Raw genomic sequence first — 11,326 nt, 5'->3', positions numbered from 1 at the left:
ACAAATGTCATATTATGTATGTATACAGTGTTGTAACGATATACAAATGGTTAAAGTACACAAGGGAAAATAAATAAGCATAAATATGGGTTGTATTTACACTGGTGTTTGTTCTTCACTGGTTGACCTTTTCTTGTGGCAACAGGTCACAAATCTTCCTGCTGTGATGGCACACTGTGGTATTTCACCCAATAGATATGGGAGTTTATCAAAATTGGGTTTGTTTTCAAATTCTTTGTGGGTCTGTGTAATCTGAGGGAAATATGTGTCTCTAATATAATCATACACTTGGCAGGAGATTAGGAAGTACAGCTCAGTTTCCACCTCATTTTGTGGGCAGTGTGCACATAGTCTGTCTTCTCTTGAGAGCCATGTCTGCCCACGATGGCCTTTCTCAATAGCAAGGCTATGCTCACTGAGTCTGTACATAGTCAAAGCTTTCCTTAAGTTTGGGTCAGTCACAGTGGTAAGGTATTCTGCCACTGTGAACTCTCTGTTTAGGGCCAAATAGCATTCAAGTTTGCTCTGTTTTGTTGTTAATTCTTTCCAATGTGTCAAGTAATTATCTTTTTGTTTTCTCATGATTTGGTTGGATCTAATTGTGTTGCTGTCCTGGGGCTCTGTGGGGTGTGTTTGTGTTTGTGAACAGAGCCCCAGGACCAGATTGCTTAGGGGACTCTTCTCCAGGTTAATCTTTCTGTAGGTGATGGCTTTGTTATGGAAGGTTTGTGAATCGCTTCCTTTTAGGTGTTGTAGAATTTAACAGCTTTTTTCTGGATTTAGATCATTAGCGGGTATCGGCCTAATTCTGCTCTGCATTATTTGGTGTTTTACATTTTCTATGTTCTATGTTCTATGTTTTTTCCGAATTCTACATGCAGAGTCTCAGTTTGGTGTTTGTCCCATTTTGTGAAGTCTTGGTTGGTGAGCGGACCCCAGACCTCACAACCATAAAGGGCAATGGGCTCTATGACTGATTCAAGTATTTTCTGCCAGATCCTAATTGGTATGTCGAATTTTATGTTCCTTTTGATGGCATAGAAGGTCCTTCTTGCCTTGTCTCTCAGATCGTTCACAGCCTTGTGGAAGTTACCTGTGGTGCTGATGTTTAGGTCAAGGTATGTATAGTTTTTTGTGTGCTCTAGGGCAACGGTGTCTAGATGGAATTTGTATTTGTGGTCCTGGCGACTGGACCTTTTTGGAACACCATTATTTTGGTCTTACTGAGATTTACTGTCAGGGTCCAGGTCTGACATAATCTCTACAGAAAATCTAGGTGCTGCTGTAGGCCCTCCTTGGTTGGTGACAGAAGCACCAGATCTACAGTAAACAATAGACATTTGACTTCAGGTTCTATTTGGGTGAGGCCGGGTCCTGTGGACTGTTCTAGTGCCCTCGCCAATTCGTTGATATATATGCTGAAGAGGGTGGGGCTTAAACTGCACCCCTGTCTCAACCCACGGCCCTGTGGGAAGAAATGTGTATGTTTTTAGCCTATTTTAACCGCACTCTTGTTGTTTGTATCCATGGATTTTATAATGTTGTATGTTTTTCCCCCAACACCACTTTCCATCAATTTGTATAGCAGATCCTCATGCCAAATTGAGTCGAAAGCTTTTTTTGAAATCAATAAAGCATGAAAAGACTTTGACTTTGTTTTGGTTTGTTTGTCAATTAGGGTGTGCAGGGTGAATACGTGGTCTGTCGTACGATAATTTGGTACATTGTTTTCACTGAGGAAATGTACAAGTCTGCTGTTAATGATAATGCAGAGGATTTACCCAAGGTTGCTGTTGACGCATATCCCACAGTAGTTATTGGGGTCAAATTTGTCTCCACTTTTGTGGATTTGGGTGATCAGTCCTTGGTTCCAAATATTGGGGAAGATGCCAGAGCTAAGGATGATTGGAATTTGGAATTGGAATTTGGAATTTGTTGTCTGCATATTTGATCTTTTCATTGAGAATACCATCAACACCACAGGCCTTTTTTGGGTTGGAGGGTTTTTATTTTGTCCTGTAACTCATTCAATGTAATTGGAGAATCCAGTGGGTTCTGGTAGTCTTTAATAGTTGATTCTAAGATGTGTAATTGATCATGTATATGTTTTTGCTGTTAATTCTTTGTTATAGAGCTAAAGGGATTGGAGAATTGGTTTATTCACACATCTCCATTTTGGATAGATTTTGTTTAGTGTTTTCCAATTTTCCCAGAAGTGGTTTGAGTCTATGGATTCTTCAATTACATTGAGCTGATTTCTGACATGCTGTTCCTTCTTTTTCCGTAGTGTATTTCTGTATTGTTTTAGTGATTCACCATAGTGAAGGCGTAGACTCAGGTTTTCTGGGTCTCTATGTTTTTGGTTAGACAGGTTTCTCAATTTCTTTCTTAGATTTTTGCATTCTTCATCAAACCATTTCTCATTGTTGTTCATTTTCTTCGGTTTTCTACTTAAGATTTTTAGATTTGACTGGGAAGTCAATATACTATCAAGATTTTCTACTGCCAAGTTTACACCTTCACTTTTACAGTGGAACGTTTTGTCCAGGAAGGTGTCTAAAAGGGATTGAATTTGTTGTTGCCTAATTGTTTTTTGGTAGGTTTCCAAAACCAAAACCAAAACTACCTTCCCTCCATCTACAGCATTTCTTAATATTTCTCAGTTCCTTTGGCTTTGATGCTTCATGATTGAGTATTGCTCTGTTCAAGTAGACTGTGACTCTTTCTCTCTCTCTCTCACACGCAAACACACGCGTGCACACACCACCACGAACAGCACCATGACCGCGAACAGCACATCACACACACCCACTGGTTCCCCAGCTCAGCCCCACTGGCCACCCCGAGTGCCCCCAGCGGGCCCTGTGTTTAGCACCATCACCCCCAGCCCTGGCCCTGTGTTTAGCACCATCACCCCCAGCCCTGACCCTGTGTTTAACACCATCACCCCCAGCCCTGACCCTGTGTTTAGCACCATCAACCCCAGGCCTGGCCTTGTGTTTAGCACCATCACCCCCAGCCCTGACCCTGTGTTTAGCACCATCAACCCCAGGCCTGGCCTTGTGTTTAGCACCATCACCCCCAGCCCTGACCCTGTGTTTAGCACCATCAACCCCAGCCCCACTGGCCACCCCGAGTGCCCCCAGCGGGCCCTGTGTTTAGCACCATCACCCCCAGCCCTGGCCCTGTGTTTAACACCATCACCCCCAGCCCTGACCCTGTGTTTAGCACCATCACCCCCAGCCCTGGCCTTGTGTTTAGCACCATCACCCCCAGCCCTGACCTTGTGTTTAGCACCATCACCCCCAACCCTGGCCTTGTGTTTAGCACCATCACCCCCCAGCCCTGGACCTTGTGTTTAGCACCATCACCCCCAGCCCTGACCTTGTGTTTAGCACCATCACCCCCCCCAACCCTGACCGTGTGTTTAGCACCATCATCCCCCAGCCCTGGCCTTGTGTTTAGCACCATCACCCCCAGCCCTGGCCTTGTGTTTAGCACCATCACCCCCAGCCCTGGCCTTGTGTTTAGCACCATCACCCCCAGCCCCGACCCTGTGTTTAGCACCATCATCCCCCAGCCCTGGCCCTGTGTTTAGCACCATCATCCCCCAGCCCTGGCCTTGTGTTTAGCACCATCACCCCCCAGCCCTGGCCTTGTGTTTAGCACCATCACCCCCCATCCAGGCCCTGTGCATGTAACAGTGTAACGCTCATGGGAAGTGAGGGAGACCTCATGCGGAACAGAGAAGGTTAGGGGGCTAACAGGAGTCCTCTGCCTGGCCTTGGGAGAGCGGTGGTCACACAAGGGACGTGCTGGCTGGTGACAATGACAACAAGGCTCCCTACTCGTGATCAAGCTAAACCGTGGGACGTCCCAACTCTGGCGTTGCCTCATTTCAGTTTACATTTTAAACAGTTAAGGTTCAGGTTAGGGTTAAGTTTAGGGTTAAGGTAAAGGTTAAGGTAAGGGTTAAGGTAAAGGTTAAGGCAAAGGTAAGTGTTAAGGTAAAGGTAAGGGTTAAGGTTAAGATAAGGGTTAAGGTAAAGGTAAGGGTTAAGGCAAAGGTAAGTGTTAAGGTAAGGGTTAAGGTTAGGGTTAAGGTTAGCGTTAAGGTAAGGGTTAATGTTAAGGTTAGGGTTAAGGTTAAGGTTTGGGTTAAGCTTAGGGTTAAGGTTAGGGTTAAGGTAAGGGTTAAGGTTAGGGTTAAAGTTAGGGTTAAGGTAAGGGTTAAGGTTTGGGTTAAGGTAAGGTGAAAGGTTAGGGTTAAGGTAAGGGTTAAGGATAAGGTAAAGGTTAAGGTAAGGGTAAAGATTAGGTTAAGGTTAGGGTTAGGTAAGGGTTAAGGTTATGGTTAAGGTAAGGTGAAAGGTTAAGGTAAGGGTAAAGATTAGGGTTAAGGTTAGGGTTAAGGTAAGGTTAGGGTTACGGTAGGGGTTAGGGTTAGGGTTAAGGTAAGGGTTAAGGTTAGGGTTAAGGTAAGGGTTAAGGTTAGGGTTAAGGTAGGGGTTAAGGTAAGGGTTAAGGTTAGGGTTAAGGTAAGGGTTAAGGTTAGGGTTAATGTAATGGTTATGGTTAAGGTAAGGGTTAAGGTAAGGGTTAAGGTTAAGGTAAGGGTTACGGTTAAGGTAAGGGTTAAGGTTAAGGTAAGGGTTAGGGTTAAGGTAAGGGTTAAGGTTAGGGTTAAGGTAAGGGTTAATGTAATGGTTAAGGTTAAGGCAAGGGTTAAGGTTAAGGTTAGGGTTAAGGTAAGGGTTAAGGTTAGGGTTAAGGTAAGGGTGAATGTAATGGTTAAGGTTAAGGCAAGGGTTAAGGTTAAGGTTAAGGTTAAGGGTTAAGGTAAGGGTTAAGGTTAAGGGTTAAGGTAGGGGTTAAGGTAGGAGTTAAGGTTAGGGTTAAGGTAGGGGTTAAGGTTAGGTTAAGGTTAGGGTTAAGGTAAGGGTTGTAATGGTTAAGGTTAGGGTTAATGTAATGGTTAAGGTTTAAGGTAAGGGTTAATGTAATGGTTAAGGTAAGGATTAATTAATGGTTAAGGTAAGGTAATGGTTAAGGTTAGGGTTAAGGTAGGGTTAATGTAATGGTTAGGTTAAGGTTAGGGGTTAATGTAATGGTTAAGGGGATTAATGTAATGGTTAGGGTTAAGGTAAGGGTTAATGGAATGTTAAGGTAAGGTTAATGTAATGGTTAGGTTTAATGTAATGGTTAAGGTAAGGATTAAGGTAAGGGTTAATGTAATGGTTAAGGTAAGGGTTAATGTAATGGTTAAGGTAAATGTAATGTAAGGGTTAATGTAATGGTTAAGGTAAGGGTTAATGTAATGGTTAAGGTAAGGGTTAATGTAATGGTTAAGGTAAGGGTTAATGTAATGGTTAAGGTAAGGGTTAATGTAATGGTTAAGGTAAGGGTTAAGGTAAGGGTTAATGTAATGGTTAAGGTAAGGGTTAATGTAATGGTTAAGGTAAGGGTTAATGTAATGGTTAAGGTAAGGGTTAAGGTAAGGGTTAATGTAATGGTTAAGGTAAGGGTTAAGATTATGGTTCAAAATCAAATCAAATCAAACTTTATTTGTCACATGCGCCGAATACAACAAGTGTAGACTTCACCGTGAAATGTTTTACTTACAAGCCCTTAAACCAACAGAGCAGTTCAAGAAGAAGAAAATATTTACCAGGTAGACTAAAATAAAAAGTAATAATAAAACGTAACACAATAAGAGTAACAATAACGAGGCTGTATACAGGAGCACCCGAGTCAGTGTGCAGGAGTACAGGCTAGTTGAGGTAATCTGTACATGTAGGTTGGGGCGAAGTGACTATGCATAGATAACAAACAGCAAGTAGCAGCAGTGTACTAAAGGAGGGGGGTCAATGTAAATTGTCCGGTGGCGATTTTATGAATTGTTCAGTGGTCTTATGGTTTGGAGGTAGAAGCTGTTAAGGAGCCTTTTGGTCCTAAACTTGGTGCTCTGGTACCGCTTGCCGTGCTGTAGTAGAGAAAACAGTCTATAACTTGGCTTACTGGAGTCTCTGACAATTAAGGTTAGGGCTAGGGTAAAGGTTAAGGTTAGGGCTAGGGTTACTATGTTGAAATTTTAGTAATTTAGCACACGCTCTAATCCAGAGCCACTTACATTTAGTGCATTCATCTTGGGCAGGGACGTCCCAAGGATTCCGAATAACACTAACCATCTTCCAATATGGGAGAAACTTCCCTGCTGTTTCTATGAACATCCTGGCCTTCAGTCCCAGCCTCAGCCACAGCGCCTGCCTGGCCCTGCCTGCACTGGGATTACACTGTGCCTGGTAAAACATGTGACTCGCGCTTGGGCTTTGGTATGCGTGGCTGTATTTAGGCTCCTTTACTTTAAATCATTTATATGTTTTGCTGACGCTATTATCTGAGGCAGGCACCCTGTGCTCCTATGGTTAAACTTTGTCATCCGTTTCTACTGTCAGATACTTTGACTGTAGCTATTCGGGAGGTATATGTTTTCTGGGACAGGGAAGGGATTTCTACCTGCAGAGTTTGGTTGGGAGGAGGGGAGGGTTGGTTGCCAGGGTTAGTTAACATTTTAGGTCTCACAGACAGTCACCCACACACCTACACCTATTGTACAGTAGATCCCAGGGTTAGACAAGCATCACTCTGTCTGCCCCCTTCAATAACTATAGCTCGCTCTCTTCAAACCTCTTTCTCCCTCTCCCTCTCCCTCTCTCTCTCTCCCTCTCCCCCCTCTCTCTCTTCCTCTCTTCGACCCCCTTCTCTCTCTCCCTCTCCCTCTCTCCCTCTCTCCCCCTCTCTCTCTTCCTCTCTTCAACCCCTCTCTTCTCTCTCCCTCTCTCTTCCTCTCTCTCTCTCTCTCTCTCTCCCTCTCTCTCTCTCCCTCTCTCCCCCTCTCTCCCCTCTCCCCCTCTCTCTCTTCCTCTCTTCTTCCCCTCTCTCTCTCCCCTCTCTCTCTTTGACCCCCTTCTCTCTCCCTCTCCCTCCCCCTTCTCCTCCCTCTCTCCCTCTCCCTCTCTCCCCCCTCTCTCTCTCCCTCTCTCCCTCTCTCCCCCCCTCTCTCTCTTCTTCCTCTCTTCGACCCCCTTCTCTCTCCTCTCTCCCTCTCTCCCCCTCTCTCTCTCTCCCTCTCTCTCTCCCCCTCTCTCCCTCTCTTCGACTCCCCTCTCTCCCCCTCCCTCTCTCCCTCTCCCCCTCTCTCTCTTCCTCTCAATTCAATTCAAGGGGCTTTATTGGCATGATAAACGTATGTTAACATTGCCAAAGCAAGTGAAATAGATAACAAATAAAAGTGAAATAAACAAACAATCAAAAATGAACAATAAACATTACACTCACAAAAGTTCCAAAGGATTAGAGACTTTTTATATGTTATATTATGGCTAGATAAAGTGTTGTAGCGATGTGCAAATAGTTAAAGTACAAAAGGGAAAATAAATAAACATAAATATGGGTTGTTTTTTCAATGGTGTTTGTCCTTCACTGGTTGCCCTTTTCTTGTGGCAACAGGTCACACATCTTGCTGGTGTGATGTCACACTGGTATTTCACCCAGTAGATATGGGAGTTTATCAAAATTGAGTTTGTATTCCAAATTCTTTGGGTCAGTCACAGTGGTCAGGTATTCTGCCACTGTGTACTCTCTGTTTAGGGCCAGTTTGCTCTGTTTTGTTGTTAATTCTTTCCAATGTGTCAAGTAATTATTATTATTTTTTCTCATGATTTGGTTGGGTCTAATTGTGTTGCTGTCCTGGGGCTCTGTGAGGTCTGTTTGTGTTTGTGAACAGAGCCCCAGGACCAGCTTGCTTAGGGGACTCTTCTCCAGGTTCATCTCTCTGTAGGTGATGGCTTTGTTATGGAAGGTTTGGGAATCGCTTCCTTTTAGGTTGTTGTAGAATTTAACAGCTCTTTTCTGGATCTCAAATATAAAATATATTTTGATTTAACACTTTTTTGGTTACTACATGACTCCATATGTGTCATTTCATCGTTTTGATGTCTTCACTATTATTCTACAATGTAGAAAATAGTTTTTTTTTTAAACCCTGGAATAAGTAGGTGTGTTCAATCATTTGACTGGTACTGTACATGTAGAAATGCACATGGACACACACACATACGTTGCAAAGCACCTTGACACCCTTATGGAGATAAATAACAGTTATTGAATCCAATGCCCACTTACTCGACTGCCCTGCAGTCCTACCAAGGTGCATGAATCCTATAGGAGATATGCTAATTGTATAGGACTTCTACATCTGCATTGCTTGCTGTTTGTAGTTTTAAGCTGTGTTTCTGTACAGCTCTTTGTGACATAGGCTGATGTAAAAAAGGGTTTTTATAAATAAATGTGATTGATTGATTGACTGGAATACCTCAAACAAAAACAAACGTTCCTGAACTAACACTTGCGCTTGACTCCTCCCTGTTCCCGTGGGTCGTCAGTTGGGAACCCTGGTATCAGAGATATTGTAATTGTACCGGAGATATTCTTTGAACCCATTCTGGGGGGGAAAGGAAAGTTCAATACAAGACTACAGGCTGTCTCCCTCACAGGATTTAAGCTTCTTCTTTTTGAATTCTGAATGTGTCGTTATAACACCGAAGCTACTGGAGATATGTATGTGTAATGTTTACTGTTAATTTTTGTTGTTTTTCACTTTATATATTCACTTTGTATGTTGTCTACCTCACTTGCTTTGGCAATGTTAACACATGTTTCCCATGCCAATAAAGCCCTTGAATTGAATTGAATTGAATTGATATGTAACTCGCTGTGTGCACCGAGCACTATACTTTGTGCTAAAACGTCTATTTATAGAAACTCTGCAATCTGTTTATCACAATAGGCTTTCAAGGCCCCCAGTGAATTGATTTGATACAATTGTACTGAACTTTAGAGAACATTTTAAAATCGATGAATCCATTCCGGGAGAATCCACACTGCCAGAGAGGGGTGGAGTAAAATATTATCCGTACAAAATATATATAAACATTTTCTGTATCGGAAGACGATTACAGAAAATGGACTAATACATATGCCAGTTATTCGATCCATTTGTAGATGCCCATTGAAGTTGATACAGAAACGGGTAACATTAGTAGACCCCCTCCCCCCGCCCCGTCTCTCTATTCATAAAGTAGTCCGGCTGGGTTGAAAGTCGCTCCTCAGTTGGCAAGAATGTTTCGGCTCCCACGGAAATCACTATAATAATTTTAAAGGACCACGGAGTCTGACGTCGGAGGAACTGCAGCGAGCTAGATGAATTTCTAGGATCACTGTCACAAGCCGTTTCATTTTAAAGACTAGGGTATATTTTAAGAGATACCAGTTCTACAAGCCATAACAAGCCACAAAACACTTGCTTTACGGATAACATAAAGCTACAGGGTTTCACAACTTCTACAGAGCAGAATGCCTGTGAAAGGAGTCGGGAAAGTGGCTGCGTATCCAAGCAAAGGCGAAAACGTCGGAGTAAGTCAACTGTAGTTTTAACAGTATAGATTGCAACTTTTAGCCTAGCCCATCTCTGTATCGTTATGCGCTGCGTCACAGGAATATGCTGTGTGCTACAGTAATAAATGTTGGATGAGTTTTACGGCCAGTGGCTATAGGTTACCTTTACGGAGCAACCAATGGCGTTTACAACCGTGTGAATTCACCTGTTGATTTTCACCCTCCCGGCCAATAAGAATGACGCCTGAAGTATTGGGACACATATTTGCGTTTGCATTTGCACAGTTTATATGCCTCCTTTAGGGGCTATATAATCGTATGTAGTTGACTATTCCTATTGATTTACTGTTAGATCATCTAAGCTATCTATTCCAAATGACAGCTATTGTAGGCATCTGAGTTGAGTGTGAATAGATTGTCAATTGTGTTTATTGCCTATTTAAACGTTTTTAAGAGTAAAAAAAAAAAAATCTTCATTCTGTTTGAAAAGTCGAACTCTCACTTTGTAAAATATCGCCCTGACGCAGTCAGTGTGAGACAATATTTCCAGACTTCCGGAGATTATAGTTATTTAGTCTATTTCCAATACCTAGCCTCAGCAATGCCCGAAAATCATATCATATTTTTGTCAAGGAGAGAGTACACCACCGCATGGTACAAGATAAGAAGGCTACTAATCATGCTATGTGTTACTGTCAATAAGACACATGAAGGATTTAAAGTAGTAATGTGTAAATCTCTATCTAGTTGAAATATTGTGTCAACACATTCTATAATGGCTGAAGTCTCAACATCCCTCCCCTTGGCTGGTCCAGGCTGACCGCGTGCGTGTGTGTGCGTGCTCCGGTCTTTGTGTGTGTGGACGCACCCTGAAGGCTCTCTGTGCTTGGCTCATTACTGTCTGTCTGTCTGAGCCCAGCAGGGGAGGAGCTTAGGGACACAGGATACTGGACATTATTACTGGGAGAGGAGAGCTGGAGGTCTCCGGTATTACGTTTGTCTGTGTGTGCACACTTGTGTATATGTTGTTGAATAGCTGTATGCATTTACAGTATGTTTACAGTATGTGTGTGTGTGTGTGTGTGTGTGTGTGTGTGTGTGTGTGTGTGTGTGAGGATGATGTGACCTGTGTGTGTCCTGTCAACCCCAGCCATGTGGCCTTAATTTGTTACTGTATTCATTCAAATAAAGCAGTTGGATGAGGATGATCACATCTTATGCATGTCTACATCTTACACATCAGTCTACATCTTACCAGCAGCTTATTCCCCTAGCATCTTACTCAAATCATCTTACTCAACCCCAGCCATATGGCCTTATTCATCAATTTACAGTCAGTTACTCAGTATTCTTATTCATTCAAATAAAGCAGTTGGATTCATCAGTCTAGCGTTTGTTCATCAGTCTAGATTCATCAGTCATCTTATGCATCAGTCTATCATCTTACACATCAGTCTATCATCTTACTCATCAGTCTAGTGTCTTATTCATCAGTCTAGCATCTTACTCATCAGTCTATCATCTTACTCATCAGTCTAGTGTCTTATTCATCAGTCTAGCATCTTATTCATCAGTCTAGCATCTTATTCATCAGTCTAGCGTCGTATTCATCAGTCCAGCGTCTTATTCATCAGTCTAGTGTCTTATTCATCAGTCTAGTGTCTTATTCATCAGTATTCATCAGTCTAGCATCTTACTCATCAGTCTATCATCTTACTCATCAGTCTAGTGTCTTATTCATCAGTCTAGCATCTTATTCATCAGTCTAGCATCTTATTCATCAGTCTAGCGTCTTATTCATCAGTCTAGCGTCTTATTCATCAGTCTAGCGTCTTATTCATCAGTCTAGTGTCTTATTCATCAGTCTAGC

At 42.6% G+C, this 11,326-nt stretch overlaps 1 protein-coding gene across 4 annotated transcripts in view; it reads left to right on the top strand.

Moving 5' to 3' along the window:
- LOC112236937 (tight junction protein ZO-2-like) overlaps positions 1-11,326 on the top strand; it is a 261,599-nt gene that overhangs the window by 146,702 nt on the left and 103,571 nt on the right. Inside the window, exon 1 of one of the 4 annotated variants that reach the window (XR_006084784.1) lies at positions 9,141-9,474. The exons of the other annotated variants lie outside the window; for them this stretch is intronic. The gene's annotated coding sequence lies outside the window, so the exon portion shown is untranslated. Of the gene's footprint in view, positions 1-9,140; positions 9,475-11,326 lie in introns of those variants that run through there. 4 annotated transcript variants of the gene reach the window in all.

The sequence above is a fragment of the Oncorhynchus tshawytscha genome, linkage group LG12 (genome assembly GCF_018296145.1).
Source record: "Oncorhynchus tshawytscha isolate Ot180627B linkage group LG12, Otsh_v2.0, whole genome shotgun sequence".
Taxonomy (NCBI): Eukaryota; Metazoa; Chordata; class Actinopteri; order Salmoniformes; family Salmonidae; genus Oncorhynchus; species Oncorhynchus tshawytscha.
The sequence above is the reverse complement of the archived record's forward strand: the minus strand, read 5'-3'. Positions and strand labels throughout refer to the sequence as shown.